Here is a 15,763-nt window from a genome sequence, read left to right on the forward strand (position 1 = left end):
TATTTCACGTGAATCAGCGAATTATGTGAAACACTTTGAGCGGAATGTGCGGAATATAACCAACCCTTATATATAGCTTTCATTGATTACGAGAAAGCGTTTGATTCTGTCGAAACCTCAGCAGTCATAGAGGCATTACGGAATCAAGGTGTAGACGAGCCGTATGTAAAAATACTGAAAGATATCTATAGCGGCTCCACAGCCACCGTAGTCCTCCATAAAGCAAGCAACAAAATCCCAATAAAGAAAGGCGTCAGGCAGGGAGATACGATATCTCCAATGCTATTCACAGCGTGTTTACAGGAGGTATTCAGAGACCTAGATTGGGAAGAATTGGGGATAAAAGTTAATGGAGAATACCTTAGTAACTTGCGATTCGCTGATGATATTGCCTTGCTTAGTGTGTACTTGCTTAGTGGCCACTCAGGGGACCAATTGCAATGCATGCTCATTGACCTGGAGAGGCAAAGCACAAGGGTGGGTCTAAACATTAATCTGCAGAAAGCTAAAGTAATGCTTAACAGTCTCGGAAGAGAACAGCAATTTACAATAGGCAGCGAGGCACTGGAAGTCTTAAGGGAATACATCTACTTAGTGCAGGTAGTGACGGCGGATCCGGATCATGAGACGGAAATAATCAGAAGAATAAGAATGGGCTGGGGTGCGTTTGGCAGGCATTCTCAGATCATGAACAGCAGGTTGCCATTATCCCTCAAGAGAAAAGTATATAATAGCTGTGTCTTACCGGTACTCACCTACGGGGCAGAAACCTGGAGGCTTACGAAAAGGGTTCTACTCAAATTGAGGACGACGCAACGAGCTATGGAAAGAAGAATGATAGGTGTAACGTTAAGGGATAAGAAAAGAGCAGATTGGGTGAGGGAACAAACGCGAGTTAATGACATCTTAGTTGAAATCAAGAAAAAGAAATGGGCATGGGCAGGACATGTAATGAGGAGGGAAGATAACCGATGGTCATTAAGGGTTACGGACTGGATCCCAAGGGAAGGGAAGCGTAGCAGGGGGCGGCAGAAAGTTAGGTGGGCGGATGAGATGAAGTTTGCAGGCATGGCATGGCCACAATTAGTACATGACCGGGGTTGTTGGAGAAGTATGGGAGAGGCCTTTGCCCTGCAGTGGGCGTAACCAGGCTGATGATGATATGATGATTATGATGATGATGATAATGATGATGATGACTGAGTCCGTAATGAATGTCGGCGCCGTCATTTTGATCACTGAGGGCTGGGGACCCGTTTTTCATCGTACTTGCCTTTACTAGAGGGAAGCTAGCCATGTCTCACTGATTCGTCCGTGAGCAACGAAAACATACTGCAGGAAAGCCAACTTACACATCTACAGTCTACATTCGTGTTTGCTCTCGACCTATATATATATATATATATATATATATATATATATATATATATATATATATATATATATATATATATATATATATATATATATATGTACAGCAACGGCTACGTTATCTAAAGTAAGGGCTTAACGAAATGTGTCTTCATTCAACTTCAACGGTCGGTCAGCGGTCGCTCAGCATTTCTTGGGTGCGCTGCATGGTCGTTGGCTTTGGTCTTCGACTTTTATTCAGTTTCGGGGGAAAGCTTCGCGCTCAACCATCTTTCTTTAAGAAAGGGGCTTTGATATTTTTTCACCGTCCTTTTCGTTCTATACTCACAGGAATTTGGGTATCCAACGCATAAAACATTTGACATCCCTAGAGCAAACGACGTATACTGCTGAACAGAGGCGCCCGAGTCAGACACACCCAGAGGAGCATTCGTGTCACCGACCTGTTCAGTTTCCCTTGTTTCTTGTTCTTTCGTTCTATTTTTTCTCACTGTTTTGTGGAAACCAAATCCAATTTCTACGAGGGCTGGTCCTCGCTCAAGCCCAAAAACCTACTTGCGTTTTCCACGCATGGTCAGCTTGCGCTTTCGACGGCGACAGATGCGCAGGGCCAACTTCAATCTCGCATCTCTTCGCGGCTGGTCGGGTCACAGGGCAACCCGTGCGTATAACAGGTCGGCGGGCAGCATACGTTTTGTTTTCACTTTCTTTCCGTCCAGCTACACGAACATGCAGCGCGGTGCTCTCCTCTTCGCCCGACTTCGCGCGACGTCCCGGTAAAATTGCTTTCCAGTGCTTGTTAGAGGCGGCTCTTCCTAGCGTCTGCCTTTGAAGAAGATCGGGGAGCATGCTCATTCGTGTACTACGTACCTTCCCTCAGCCCGCTCAACGTTACTTCTCATCGCCCTCCTCCTCGTCCTCCTAGTTTTCTTAATTTTTTTTTCTTTAGTTTTAGGCAAGCACGTTGCGACAGTTGTTTTCTTATGAGACGAGCGAAACGAACGCCGTATGAAGCGAGGAGCTGCGCCTCCTGGGAAGATACGCTTTCGCAACTCGCGTTCATGCACCTGTAATATGTTCTGCGAAGACTTCTTCCCCTTAAAATGTAGGGAGCGGAGAGACGGGCGCAAGCTCACTGTTTGTGGGGCAAATTGAAAATGCTGGCGCTCCGGCAACGACACACCGGACGCTCAATCCAAGCGCACGCATAAAACAAACGTTTAAAGGTCAGCGAAATGGCGTAAATGAGCGCGAAATCTTCTCGCAAGGGCGCGTTTTCTTCTCGTGGTGCTGCTGCAGTCACGACATACTTCATTCTACCAATCAGCTGGCAGCAGCAGCATGACAGACGCGTTATCGTTAGTTAAAAGTGAAGAGAATGGCGCCGGGATTTGCCCGTCTTTGCCCTTGGCAACCGCAGCTGTGGCTGGCGGTTTCGCGTCTTACTGTTCAAGGAGGACGTTAGATGCCTACGCCGCGCTCCGCTTTGGCGTGCGCGGAGGGCGCGGGGGAGGCAGTGGAAGAGTAACAAAACGAAGGCGCTTGCTTGGTTTGCTTTCCCACATCAACGCGGCCTACCGTGAACTTTGTCCTTAAGTTCAAACTAAATTACTGGCGTTTTACGCGCCTAAACTACGATAAGATTACGAGGCACGCCCTAGTGGTGATGTGCGGATTAATTTCGCCTACCTGGGGTTCTTACACGTGCACCCAATACACAGTACACGGGCGTTTCTTTTTAAACTTCGCCTCCGTTATAATGCGGCCGCCGTGGCCGGGATTTGACTCCGCGCCCTCTGGATCTCTCTCTCTCTCTCTCTCTCTCTCTCTCTCTCTCTCTGTGTGTGTGTGTGTGTGTGTGTGTGTGTGTGTGTGTGTGTGTGTGTGTGTGTGTGTGTGTGTGTGTGTGTGTGTGTGTGTGTGTGTGTGTGTGTGGCTTCTACAACAATCATCACCTCTCTCTCTCTCTCCCTCTCTCTCGCACGCCATGTGCGTTACACTCATCCACGGACCTTAGCCATTCATCGTGCAAGACGAAGGGGCGCACGCGGCCCCGTACAACGCCGAAAGTCGGCAACGCGCGCGCCCGCGTGACTTCCTTCGTCCGTCTGCGTTTTTTCGTCGCGACACGAGCCCGACCATCTGGCGAGCGCGCCGAAAGCTCCTAACCAGAGCTGGAACCAATTCCACCGAGACCGCGTCCGGCGGCATACAAACGCCCTATACGTCCCCGTTTTGGGTGCGCAGCCGCAGGGTTTTGCCACGGAGACAAACGTTTACCGGGTGCTCCCATTCTTTCGCGAGACGCGTCCTAGCACATTTCCGGTTCTTTCTCGCAGCCTGTACGCGTTTGGGGCAAAACCTGCCTTGTCGGGCGAGAAGTCGATGGACGACGCGCTAACGGGCCCGACGCGGTCTAGTTTATTTCTCGACGACTCGCTGATTAACGACGACGTTCCGCGGCGACGTGATTTATGGTCGACCGCGAACCCACCCGTGCCTGTAGGCGGAGCACGCAATGCGCTTTGCAGCGCACTGTCGCGCCTGCAGAGCGGGTAAGTGGGCAGTGCAGTCAGGGCCGAGGCAACGAAGGGAAGAGCATGTTTGTCGCTCCATATTTGCTTGTTTGTTTGTTTGCTTGCTTCTTTCTTTCTTTCTTTTTTTCTTTCTTTCTTTCTTTCTTTCTTTCTTTCTTCTACCGCATCGTTTCAGGCTTTCCTCACCACACACACACAAAAAAAAGCGTTTGTAAGGGAAACAGTACCCGAAGATATGTGACCTCAGAAAGGAGACGCGGTAACTTCCCCAGGTTTAATTTCTTTTTTCCCTTGCGTGCGGAGCGGTCTTTTGAAAATCAAAACAGATTACAGCGGCGGCGAATTTAACGCGACACTAAGAGACAGATTATCTGTCTTCCGCTGTGGCGCCAGTTGTCAGGAGGACGTGTTTCTTTGCTGATGCTATACTTTAAAAAATGAACAAGTCACTCGATCAACTTTGCTTTCACGTAAGCAAAATAAACACTGTATATCATTTCTTTTTACAAAACTGCACCCCAGAGCTCACGGACGAAATGGGAGAGGGGCTCACATATAATCAACATTTCCTTATTCGTTTGTCTGTAGTGGAACGCGATGTGTACGCGGAGACAAGGCGGCGCACACTTCGGTGTCATTTTTCTAAGGACTGAGGGGCCCGCTATCACAGGGATAGAAGCTGTACGCGTCATCGCGCATTTCTGGTGTGTTGTCACAAGTATTGTCAAACATGTGAACTGCTTACAAGTCTTCATTCATTCTTTGCCTCAGGTGGGAATACCACGTTCATCTTTTTCGTCAGTTTTTTTTTATTTATCCTTGTTTCTTTCTAACATTTTCCTTTCTTTCCCTGATGTCTTTCGGTTCGGGCTTTCATCTCCGGCATCTCCTTGCCCACGCAGAGTGTCATGTAGGCGGCTAAACACGCCCCGGCAAGGATATCTGTTTTCAAATAACAAGCCTTCTCTCTTTCTCTCTCTCTCTCTCTTTCTTTATTTCTATCTTATAATACGTATCCCGATAACATTTCCTCGGTCGAAACAATCACCAGAAAAATAAAATAAAATTGGAGGACCCTTAAGCTTCGCCTGTGGAACGCGATAGCATTGAAGGATCCCTGAGTGCTTCTCACTCTTCCCGGCAACTGCAGCTTATGTAACCGTAATGTTTACCGGGCTCTGAGCCCCGCACTCACTTTTTTTTCCCCTTGCCACGTTCGTCCTGTCTTTCTCTCCATCTTTTTCTTCCCATTCCCCCCTTCCCCGTGCAGTGCTGTTGAGGTGTCCTCCTGTGAGAGACAGTTACGGCGCTGCACTCATCTCTTCCGTTTCCTTTTCTAAAATCACTTCACACACACAAACGCTAGCGGCGAACGCTATGCACGAAGGCGAGCTTTGTGGTTATTTTTCTTTGATTGTGTGAAAGGAATCGAGGGGGCCGCACCGCTCCTACTAAGACAGACCTCAAAGGGCAGCGGGAAAACGCTATCGCGTTAAAAGGGGTTTTCGTTTCAGTTACCGCGTAACAGAATGATGTTTTCTCGCATATTCGAATTACAGTCCGACGCTATGATGTCCGTAGGTTGTGTGTAAGTCGTACTTCACGATTTTTCCGATGCCTTCTGCTTCGAGAAATTCAGTTTTTTCATTAACTTCTTTGCGCTACACGGAGGGCCTGCGTGGTTGGGTATGCGTGATTCGGGATGATTATTCCTGAAACGACGGTCGGAGCCGTACGCCGACGCCGGATTTTCTGCGACACGGTGCCCGTAACGCTATCGCGGTAATTACCCCGGCGAGATTCGAATTCCATGGCTATCCTACGTGCAAGCTGTTGTGTCGTCTTCGCGTCATCAACGCCGCGATGATGACGTGACGTTGGGTCATTGCTGTTCATAGGTGCTCTGTCGTCTTCATATAAACTTGTGTGCTTCTGTGCATCAAACGACGTTTTGTGAACTAATTAACTGGAACGCCAATGCCTTTCTCCGCAAAGTTCGGGAATTTATATATCGAAACTGGTGTCGTCCTGAGAATTCGTTCCAAGTGGAACCGCCTTGCGAAGTCCACTGCTATAATTTCAGAATTGCAATATGGGCCATAATGTAATTAGTTAAAAACTTAATTAATGAGTTTTTATTAATTAGTTGATTTCGCATCTCAATTTTTTGTGCAAGCCTTGTCCGCCGCTTCGAGTAGAGCAGCTCATGAACTAGAATTGTATTATCTGCCACAGGCAACTCTTAAAGATTTTTGAAAGTGTTCGCTGAAACACCCTGAATATATTTATAGTTCTCGTGTACTGTGCATTGGGTGCACGTGAAAGAAGTAAAAAAGAAATTTAATCCCGAGCTCTTCACTCTACGGCTGCTGCCCTCATAACCCGCTGTACAGCTCCGCGACGTTAAGCAAGGCACTTAATTTATATTATAAAAAATCAGACAAATTAACGTTTTCACTGATCGAGTCACACAGTATCTAAAGCAAGGTTAAAATCCGAGGATAGTTCATAGCTGGTGCCAGACACATACAAAAAAGAAAGCTCACGCTGCTATTTCTGCAGCGTAATGCGTTCCGCCCAATTTCACCCGCGACACCATAGCTGCACTGCCCATGGTCGTCACGCCCTTAGCAAGACGCCCATGAGTGACACGACTGTTTATGCCACTCGCCGTGGTACGAGCACGAAACGAGCGAGGTCGCGGATTTAAAGAACGCGCCGTGTACGTGCGTTCATGTCAATGTCTGTTCATGTCGACGTTTCATGTCGAGCAAGCGCTTTAATTATGCCACAGCGCGGTTCTTTTGAAGTTTCTGCGATCTCACTTGACTGAGAAAGAGAATTACTCGTCGACGAGACAGAGAGAGATGGACGGAGAGAGAAAGTAAAACTTGGGGAAGAGACCGTCAGAGATGTGAAGTGTAAAAGGCGTCCGGGCTAGTGTTCGCAGAACTTTTCTTACATAAATGCGGCCCGTGATTGATTATCATCTCGACGCTGTCTCGTTATCACCCTATCACTATCATGATTCGCGTGCGTTCGAATACTGTCCAGTGAGGAAGTTACGATGGAGAGGTTTTGTGAGCACGGACGCTGGTTTGCTACCCTGGGAGTGCGGGAAGACGATGGGTGAACTAAAGGTAAGGGAAATAGATAAAAAAGGTGTCATGCCATCCCTCCCTTATCTTAAAAAAAATAAGCGTCGGATAATCAGTCAAACAGAGAACCTTGTCGATATTACTAAGGTGGCCAGACGCTTTAAACCCCGCTTCATATATACGCGCCTGGAGCTGACAAGCTAGAGTCTGGTGGTCAACGAGGTTGGCTGTGTAGTACGAAAAATACGCCGTCCCATGGAGTAACATGGATCTCGCTCGCTTTTAGGTGCACGTTAAGGAAGACTAGGTGGTCAAAATTAATCCGGAGTCCCCCCCTCAACGGCGTGTCTCATAATGAGATTGGGGTTTTGACACATAAAGCCCCAGATTTCATTTTAGTTTTTTTTTTTAACCGGCGCAGAATCCGCTTGGGAGCCAATAACGTTACTATTTGTTAAAATGGGTTCAATTTCCTATAACGAAACACGCGCTATTACAGCGTCGTATAGAACTGAGGTCGAGGATTAATTTTGACTGCCTGTGGGTTCTTTAACGTGTGACCACTGACATCAAGATGTTGCGACCATGGACGGGAAAGGAAGCTGCGACTTGGCGCGCTCAGCATCAGAATGCTGTAGCCACTGTTCCAATGCGGCGGGAGCGCTTCGCAAACAAGAAGCGCGCGCGCGCGTGCGTGTGTGTGTGCGGGTGCGTGTGTGTGTGTGTGTGTGTGTGAGAGAGAGAGAGAGAGAGAGAGAGAGAGAGAGAGAGAGAGAGAGAGAGAGAGAGAGAAAGAAAAGAATACGAACAGATTAATTGCGTTATCTTGGTCTATGGCAAGGGTTGCGCGCAAACTTCTAAGTTATGTGCATCACAGCTGGTCACAGCCCATTTAAAGTCACGTGACACTCAGAGGAAAGTTCCAGTCGCGAAATAGGTTAAAGGAGAAACACTGAAAAAGCAAAGGAAAAGCTGAATTAAAAAAAGAAAAGGACGGTGTTCGAGTGACGCAGGAAATATCGCGGACCCTGCCTGCTTATATGATATCCGTGTTCTTTTCTGCCATACGGCGCAACGCATTTCCGCGCAAGCTTTTCATCTCCAAAAGATTGCTTCAAAGTAAACTAGCTCAGTTTATTGGTTGAAGAATGCTTCGACGAGATTGAGGAAGATGCGGACGTGAGCGCAAGGGTCGTTACGTTCAGCCGATAAAGGCACCGGAATTGCGTGAAAATGTTGACGATAGCCTATTAGGCTATTTATTTATCTTGCAAGAATACTACAGCAGCGCAGCAAAGCACGAGCAGAATGTCAATTCAACTTTAACACAACGAGAATGGGCTTCAAGGAAAGGCCGCGCTTTAGCAAGAATGCTCCACTAAGGCGAAACATTTACAGCCGCTGTTGCTGAGGGGAACATCTCCAGTTCTCTGGAAACCTTACAAGTGCGGTGACGTCCGGCGTCCGGCACCTTCCGCAATGTGACTGCAGGGTGGGCCTATGACGGGCCGACTTTTGTGTCAGACTGGCAGCGAGGAAGCATCTGCGAAGCCTTACGCGGATCCTCGGTCTACGCAGTCGGCGGCTGCATGCACCGAGGCAGGACTATTCGGACGCTTTGCCTACCTACGGGAGGCGCTTCATCTTTGTTTTTTTTTTCTTCTTTGTGCTGTCTCGTGTAACAATCTGTGGATGCTGTCCCCTTATAGGCTAACCCCCGTGTTCACAAACGCACCTCGACTTGACCCTCCACTCGAAATGCTCCTTGAGGGCGGCTTTTCATTTCACAAATCGCTCTCCGCTTGAAACGCGCCCTGAATGAAGGAAAGCTCGAGAATTTCGAAGTACGTACCCCCGCAGCTACCTTCAATCGCTCCGTAAGAATCGCAGGGTGGCATCCCGTCGTTCGTGTGACGTTTCAGCCACAGACGCTAAATGACTGGCGAACGGTTGCCCAATACCGAGGCAGAAATGTTTTGTATCTTTGTCTGTGTGCGTGTGTTTAGGCGTGTGTGTTTTTGTGTGCGTGCATGCAGGCGCGTGACGGCCTCGCATCCGTCATGGCGCAACTTCCCTGCACGAAATGCTGTCATCAAAGCTCTGAGCCACGCATGAATTGCACTCCACGTTCACTCGTCGCATGGTAACGGCGCGCTTATATCTTCGCGCTGAACGCTTCGGAGCGCACGACGGGGCCAGGTCGTTGTGAGATGCGCTTTGCGTTGCCCAACCTATCGGGTTTACGCGTACGTGAGCGTTTGCAAAAGACACAACCACCGCGAGCACAATGGAATTGAGGAAAACGAGGTACATAGACGCATGAAAGCACCTGCTGAAACCGGAAGAGTGGGCTAACGCGACCGACAATTGGCGCTGACGAAATCTGTTGCGTACAGTGGTCAGCAGAGCCACCGTCGCCCTGTGCGGATTCGGGCACAAATACAACAAAAGCGTTTACATATAAATATAGAATACATAACATGAACACTGTTATAATAGTTGAAATGCCCATAGAAAAGAATACAGTAAGCTGAGATTTCCATAGATTATGTACCGGTGTCGAAAGGCTACACAGACCGAGTTGTTACACATTGGTCGTTTGCTTGCCTGACTAATCCCTTGGCAACTGGTTTGGTTAGCTGTTTGATAAATTAGATGAAAAATTTATTTCAAATTTCGAATAAATAAAGAGAGAGAGAGAGAGAGATTACAGAGGAAGGCAGGGAGGTTAACCAGAGGTAGTTCCGGTTGGCTACCCTGCACGGGGGGAAGGGTTAAGGGGGATAAAAAGAGAAAGAGAAAGAAAGGGGGAGGTAGAGAGAAAGCGAGACGAGCACGAACAAAGCGCGTACACTATAGAGCGGTAGTGGGCGGCATTTTTAAAGTATATCCTAAAGCTCCGTAGACCTCAGGAACTTTAATAAGGCGACTAAGGCATTCAACGCGGATGTTCTTTCAGAGCACTGACCTAAAGCTGTAAGTTCTGATAGTGGACGATTGTCCAACTGGTCCAGTACTCTGCACATCATTTGTCTCTGGGCAATATATCGCGGGCAGACACAGATAATGTGTGTAAGCGTCCCTTCGCTGTTGCATGTGTCGCACGTGGGGCGGTTGGCCATTCCAATAAGGAAAGCACATGAGTTCGTAAAGGCAACGCCTAGCCACAGACCGTACAGCATGGTCTGTTCACGTCGTGGTAACCCAGGCGGGAGGTGCATCCGTATGTCCGGAGACAACGAACGCAAAGGACACATAGTGTAAACGGTCGAGTCCCACATGGGCAAAGTACAATCACGGGACATCAATCGCAGCTCAGCCGCAGCGTCTGTTTGCGGAAGCGGAATGAAGACTCGTTGACCACTTTCATGCGCAGATCGGGCGGCTTCGTCGGCGTGGTCGTTCCCACTGATGTTACTACAATGTCCTGGAAGCCATTGAAAGATTATGTTGTGTCCCTTGTCATGGCTGTGATATGTGTCATGGTGCATATGTGTCGAATTTCTGAGGCCAGTTGTTCATTGGGTCTGTGGCGCATTGGGCCTTGTATGCACTGAAGGGCGGCCTTCGAGTCACTAAAGACAGTCCATTGTTGCAGTGGTTCCTGCTTAATGAAATCAAGTGCAGCACGGAGTGCCGCGAGCTCTGCACCCGTCGATGTGGTCACACGTGAAGTTTCTAATTTGATTTCGAATAAGTAAAGTAAGAGTGCATAATTGAGGACATTCTTGTGGAGCATAGTTGAATACAAAAAACAAGCGAAGAGGCAGCAATTGTCAAGAGGGGAAAAATAAGTTTTAGTGAAAGCAAAGCAAGCGCCAAAATTTCACAGGTATGTTCAGCCTTCGATCAGAAGATCTGTCCAGGTGCTTTAGGATACAACGTGAATATACCGCAGAATTTTGCACTGGAAATGTGTTGCGCTAATCTGAGTACCAGCTGCTTATTATGGGCCAGTATACGCAATAGCTGAATATTTGTGTCTCTTCCAGAGGAAAATTGCAAGAAGATGCTGAAAATACAGATACTAAAGATGCTGCAAGACGTTAAACTGAAGCGATCACTTCACGTATATCACAAGTTAATCGAGCCATCTCAGACTCCTAGCTTGACCAAGTATAGCGCGCTTCACCGGACGAATTAACAGAGCCGGTATATCGTCACATTGTGTGCAGTGACGGTGAAGAACGGCAAAAAAAAAAAAAAATATGCAATGAGTGGGAGCTAAGAATCTAACTCTTTATTGACGAGCTTGTTCCCGGTAATGCGTGCAACGCTGAGTTGAGCACAGTCGTTGATCGTCCAACCTGAACTCCCAGGTCAAGTGCGCGTCCGTTATTTATACGTGCAGCAGCGTACAGGTGCGGACAAATGTAAACTGCAACACGGCCGCTCTGGCCGAGCTGCATTCCAGTGCCCTTTATATCACTGTTCAATAACGTACACCCTTTTTCACACTTTCAGGGTGTAAATTATTTAGCCGTCTAAGAGTCGGATCGCACATGCACCCTGGCCGGCGCTTATAGTCCGTTCCCGGCTTTAGCTCTTTCTTTTAACGCGGAGTGGAGCGTCGTTCGCAGCTTCTGAAGCTGAACGCTCACCGGTGTGATGTCGCTGATATCGTAGCTGCACTTACCATTTCACTTGCCTTATGTGTCACGAGGGCGGGTCTAGCGCGACGCCAACTACAGAAACCACAGGGCATAGAGAAAGAAATACAAGAGCGGACACTCCCAAGAGCCCAGCAGCCCAATTGACTGCAGCGCACTAAGCCGCCGGCGGTAATACCTGAACCACACTTCCGGTTTCGGTTTTGTCCGCGCGTTCTGAATGCTAGCTGGTACGCGTCACGCCGGCTGCGCGTATTTTCTTTCTTATTGCGAAATCGCTTATTACGTGCAATTGATTGCGAACGACCTTTAAAAGCCTCCATCGAATATGTGCCACGTGCAATTCATAAGGACGCGAGACGTCTTGTGAAATGAGGAGATGTTTATTTTATTCTATATAAATGCTCGTTGCGGGCTTTGTGTGCGTTCATCCAGCGTTGTGGCACCAAGGTAAGCAGTAGTAGTTCCCGCACGAAGCTCCACCGGACGACGTCAGCTGAAACAATTATATTACAAGCACGTGTCATTTTGGTATTAACACGCAAGGATAATGCGTGTAGAGGCGAAGCGTGCGAAAGTGGTGAATGGATGGCATTGCAAACAAAACCAGTTGGCTTTTACGTACACGACGTAGAAAATGCCCGACTCATCCCAAACAATACCGTACATACCACGAAAACATTCTATTCCCATGCATTCCCCTCTTCCTGGTCCTTATTTTCTGCACTTTAATAGCGCGAATACACGGGCTACTGCACGTTTCCAGAACTTGGCTACAACCGACGCGATAGTACGCGACGAATACACAGATGTGGCCACAACAACAGACCATGCTGGACGCTCGCAGAATTCCTTCTACTCCCACTCAAGAAAAATGCGTGGGTGCAAAGCCAGTCTCCAGTCGTTCAGAAGACAGAATTTTCGAGTTACAAGTTCTAGGCGTTTGAGCTCCTTGGCGTTATCTTTTGCACATTCTGCCGACGCAAGCAACACGCTCCCGTGTTATCACTCTTGGCAATTGCTCGTCGCGTTTTTGACAAGCGTGAGTACCGAAAGAAGACTTAAATTGTTACGGGGCCATAAAAATTGTCACAAGCTTGTCGCAGCAAGATTCAGTACGCGCCAAACTGTCACCACGGCCAAGCTGCTCTTCGCTGCGTCACGACAGACGCGGTGAGCGTGCCTCATAAGTAAAAAAAAAATAGTGCCTAAAATAATTTTCAACAATGCTGGGCGTTTGAGAAAGCGCTATGAACTTGTCGGTGCATTAAAGCGCGAAACTTAACTACGCATCATGGCCGAGCTGCTTTCCGCTAGCCCCTTCACAGCGCCAGGCGCGCCCACTGTGCTTGTAAAGTACCCCAAAAGGTAACGAAATTAGTTACAGTAATGTAGGGGGTTAGAGAAAGCGCCAAAACCTGTCCCACTAATATTCAGTGCACACGAAATTGCGTCACAGCACCATGTGCGACTAGCGTGCCCAAAAGCTACCGAAACAAGTTAAAATAACATTGGGGCTCATAGAAGGCGTCGCAAACATCTCCCAGTGCGATTCAATTATTCAAATTAACTGCGCCACGACGGCCACGCTGTGTTTCGTTAATTGCGTCACAAGTCTAGCCTAGGTGCCGTGCCGTAAACATAATTGCTTGAAATGCGTCGCAGACTGTCGAACACATTTTTCACCTTGCCGTAGTCCAATAGTGCAGTGGTGCCATGTCGAAGTTCAGAAGGAACGCAAGAATTCGTCGGGAGCCCACCAAACCAAGCTAAATCTAAAGATAGAAAAAGAGGCAGGCGGGTGACCGAACAGGCCAACGCTCAGATGCGCGGCCGGTCTCTCTCGCTTCGGCCGCGCGTCTGACGAATGACGCATGCATCTAGCTCATCATTCGCCGATTAGCCTGTCGCTAGGCAACGGAAGTAAGCCGCAAAGTTTAATTCAATTTATACGCAGATATCTTTACTTTTGCCGGGAAAGAATTAAAAAATAATAATACATTTTCTGTTAATCTCATTTCGCATTCTTTCTTTCTTTTTTTCGGTGCTCGCGGCAGCAAACAGTCGGCGTTATTACTACAGCGTGACGTATTTCCTGTTGCCACTTTTCGCTGAGTGTTCCCTCTTGTTATATTTCTTTCTCTATGCGCACAGTTTCGCGCAGTTACTATAGGACAACATTAATGACGGAAATGTCTGATTTTTCCCTCATTAATTACTTCTCTCCACCTTGCGGGTCTCCGCAGAACTATTATGTCATAGGACAGCATGTACGACAGAAACACGCTATCAGCGCTGTCATGCCACTGCGAGTGTTCAGTCACACAAACGGCGAACGACGAACCGATCCACGAATGCAGAAACATTGCGGCAGGTGGGAAGTGGCTATGAGCGCCGGCCTGCGCGCATGCGTGATCCAATCTCTGTAGCTTCCTCCCCCCCCCTCCTCCCGAGGCTGCTAGAGGGCACTGGGGTGAAGTTAAGACAGAGCTCCAGTGTTCCAATTACTTTATACATTCCAGAGTAATCGCTAGTGCTAGCGTACTGTCGAGAATGGATACAACACTATTCGCGACGCGCTCGTAATCTGATCGGACACGCCTACTTTGCTGTAGTATCGGCGACGGCGTCAAAAAAAAATTTAAACACTGTACGCCCGTCTTGGCGCCGGGCGAGAACTCGATAGCAGTAATCATCCAGTCAAAACGAAGACCGGCTATTAAGTAAAGCGTGGTAATGTAAACGGCATATAGGCTGGAGGCACTGCTCTTTTCTCCCGTTGTTGCGAGAGTAAGAAGCTCGGAAAAAAAATAAGCGCGGACAAAATATAGAGCATGAACAAAAAAAAAAAAATGGGGGGAGGGGGAATAGCGAAGGTAGGCGAACAAGTTCTGTGACAGGATGGTGCATGCAAGCCCGCACTTCGAAACCTAGTCGACGAGTGTCAACCTTGTCGTATCGGCGTTAGTTATCCGGTTAGCAAGTAATAGCACGACAATAATGGCTATGTGCCTTCATGTCCGTATATACTCTGTACTTCCTCGAAAGCACGGCCATGCGAATCAAAGGCTATATGGTGGCGAAGAACGTTTCATATTTATTTATTTATTTATTTACAAGCACGTGCGACAGAGAGATGCCGGAAGAATTAATAAAACAAACAAATTTAACACCCTTAGAGAGAGATAAAAAAGATGTGCAGAAGGACAGGCAGGTTACGCTATCGTAACTGCACGACTCTGCACGGGAGGAAAAGGTAAGGGAATAGAAAGAGAGGTGAGGGGGAGAGAGCACGCATAAAGAAGCAACGCAACCAAGTGCAGCACAAGTCAAATGCAATAGGAAATGCCAGACCTACGCAGTAATGTTTAATTACAGCATTATAGTGTTACTATACTGCTGGCGTAATGCTGTTTTAGTTTAGCGACTATTCTTTCTTTGTAACCTTTGACAGGACGTCTCCGTGCAGCCTAGTGCACTCAGACCCCCTTTCGTATATTTATTTGGGGGTTGTCTTCTGCGATGAAGTAATAAAATTGAAACAAATACTGCCAAATACTGTGTCGTTGCATGACTTCTCCACGAACAATAAATTGTTCAACGATCAAAAGGCGATTACGTGAGTAGATGCGAAAGAACGTACTGGCAATGAAACACACTTCACACGCGTACTTAAAGCAGTCACCGTAGTCTGTCGTCCTACTTTCGGCCGGTCTGCAAAGCGAAGGAACGAAACAGCCGATTTGTCGGCCCATATCGCACTTTGTGTCGGACTGCATCTGCCTTTCTAAATGGCGCCGCACCAAACTATTGACGTGTGTACGCGATGGGTGACCTTTATGCAAAGCCTCACTGCGAGCGTGTACAGGAAGGCGCTATTTTCTCGCGCGTACCACTGGGAATACTTACACGCGCGCCAATAGTGCTCTGGCTATCATTGTGGCTAAAACACGCAGTCGCGCTTATTAAGCACTCATTCTCGTTGTTGTTGTTGTTGTCGGTGTTATGGTCGTCATTGTTGCTGTTGTTGTGGTGGTGGTGGTTGTTGTCTAAGTGATTAGAACACGAAAAAATACGCCACGGAAGAACTGGCTATCCCATCCATCAAAAAAAAAAAGGAGAGAGAGAGAGAGAGTGAGAGGGACGG

At 47.9% G+C, this 15,763-nt stretch overlaps 1 protein-coding gene across 1 annotated transcript in view; it reads left to right on the top strand.

Annotated features, from left to right (window-relative positions):
• The window catches only part of LOC142576087 (protein ABHD15-like), a 239,217-nt gene that overhangs the window by 174,785 nt on the left and 48,669 nt on the right, over positions 1 to 15,763 (top strand). The gene's annotated exons all lie outside the window — the stretch shown is intronic.

This window comes from Dermacentor variabilis, chromosome 3, assembly GCF_050947875.1.
Source record: "Dermacentor variabilis isolate Ectoservices chromosome 3, ASM5094787v1, whole genome shotgun sequence".
In the NCBI taxonomy this organism is placed as follows: Eukaryota; Metazoa; Arthropoda; class Arachnida; order Ixodida; family Ixodidae; genus Dermacentor; species Dermacentor variabilis.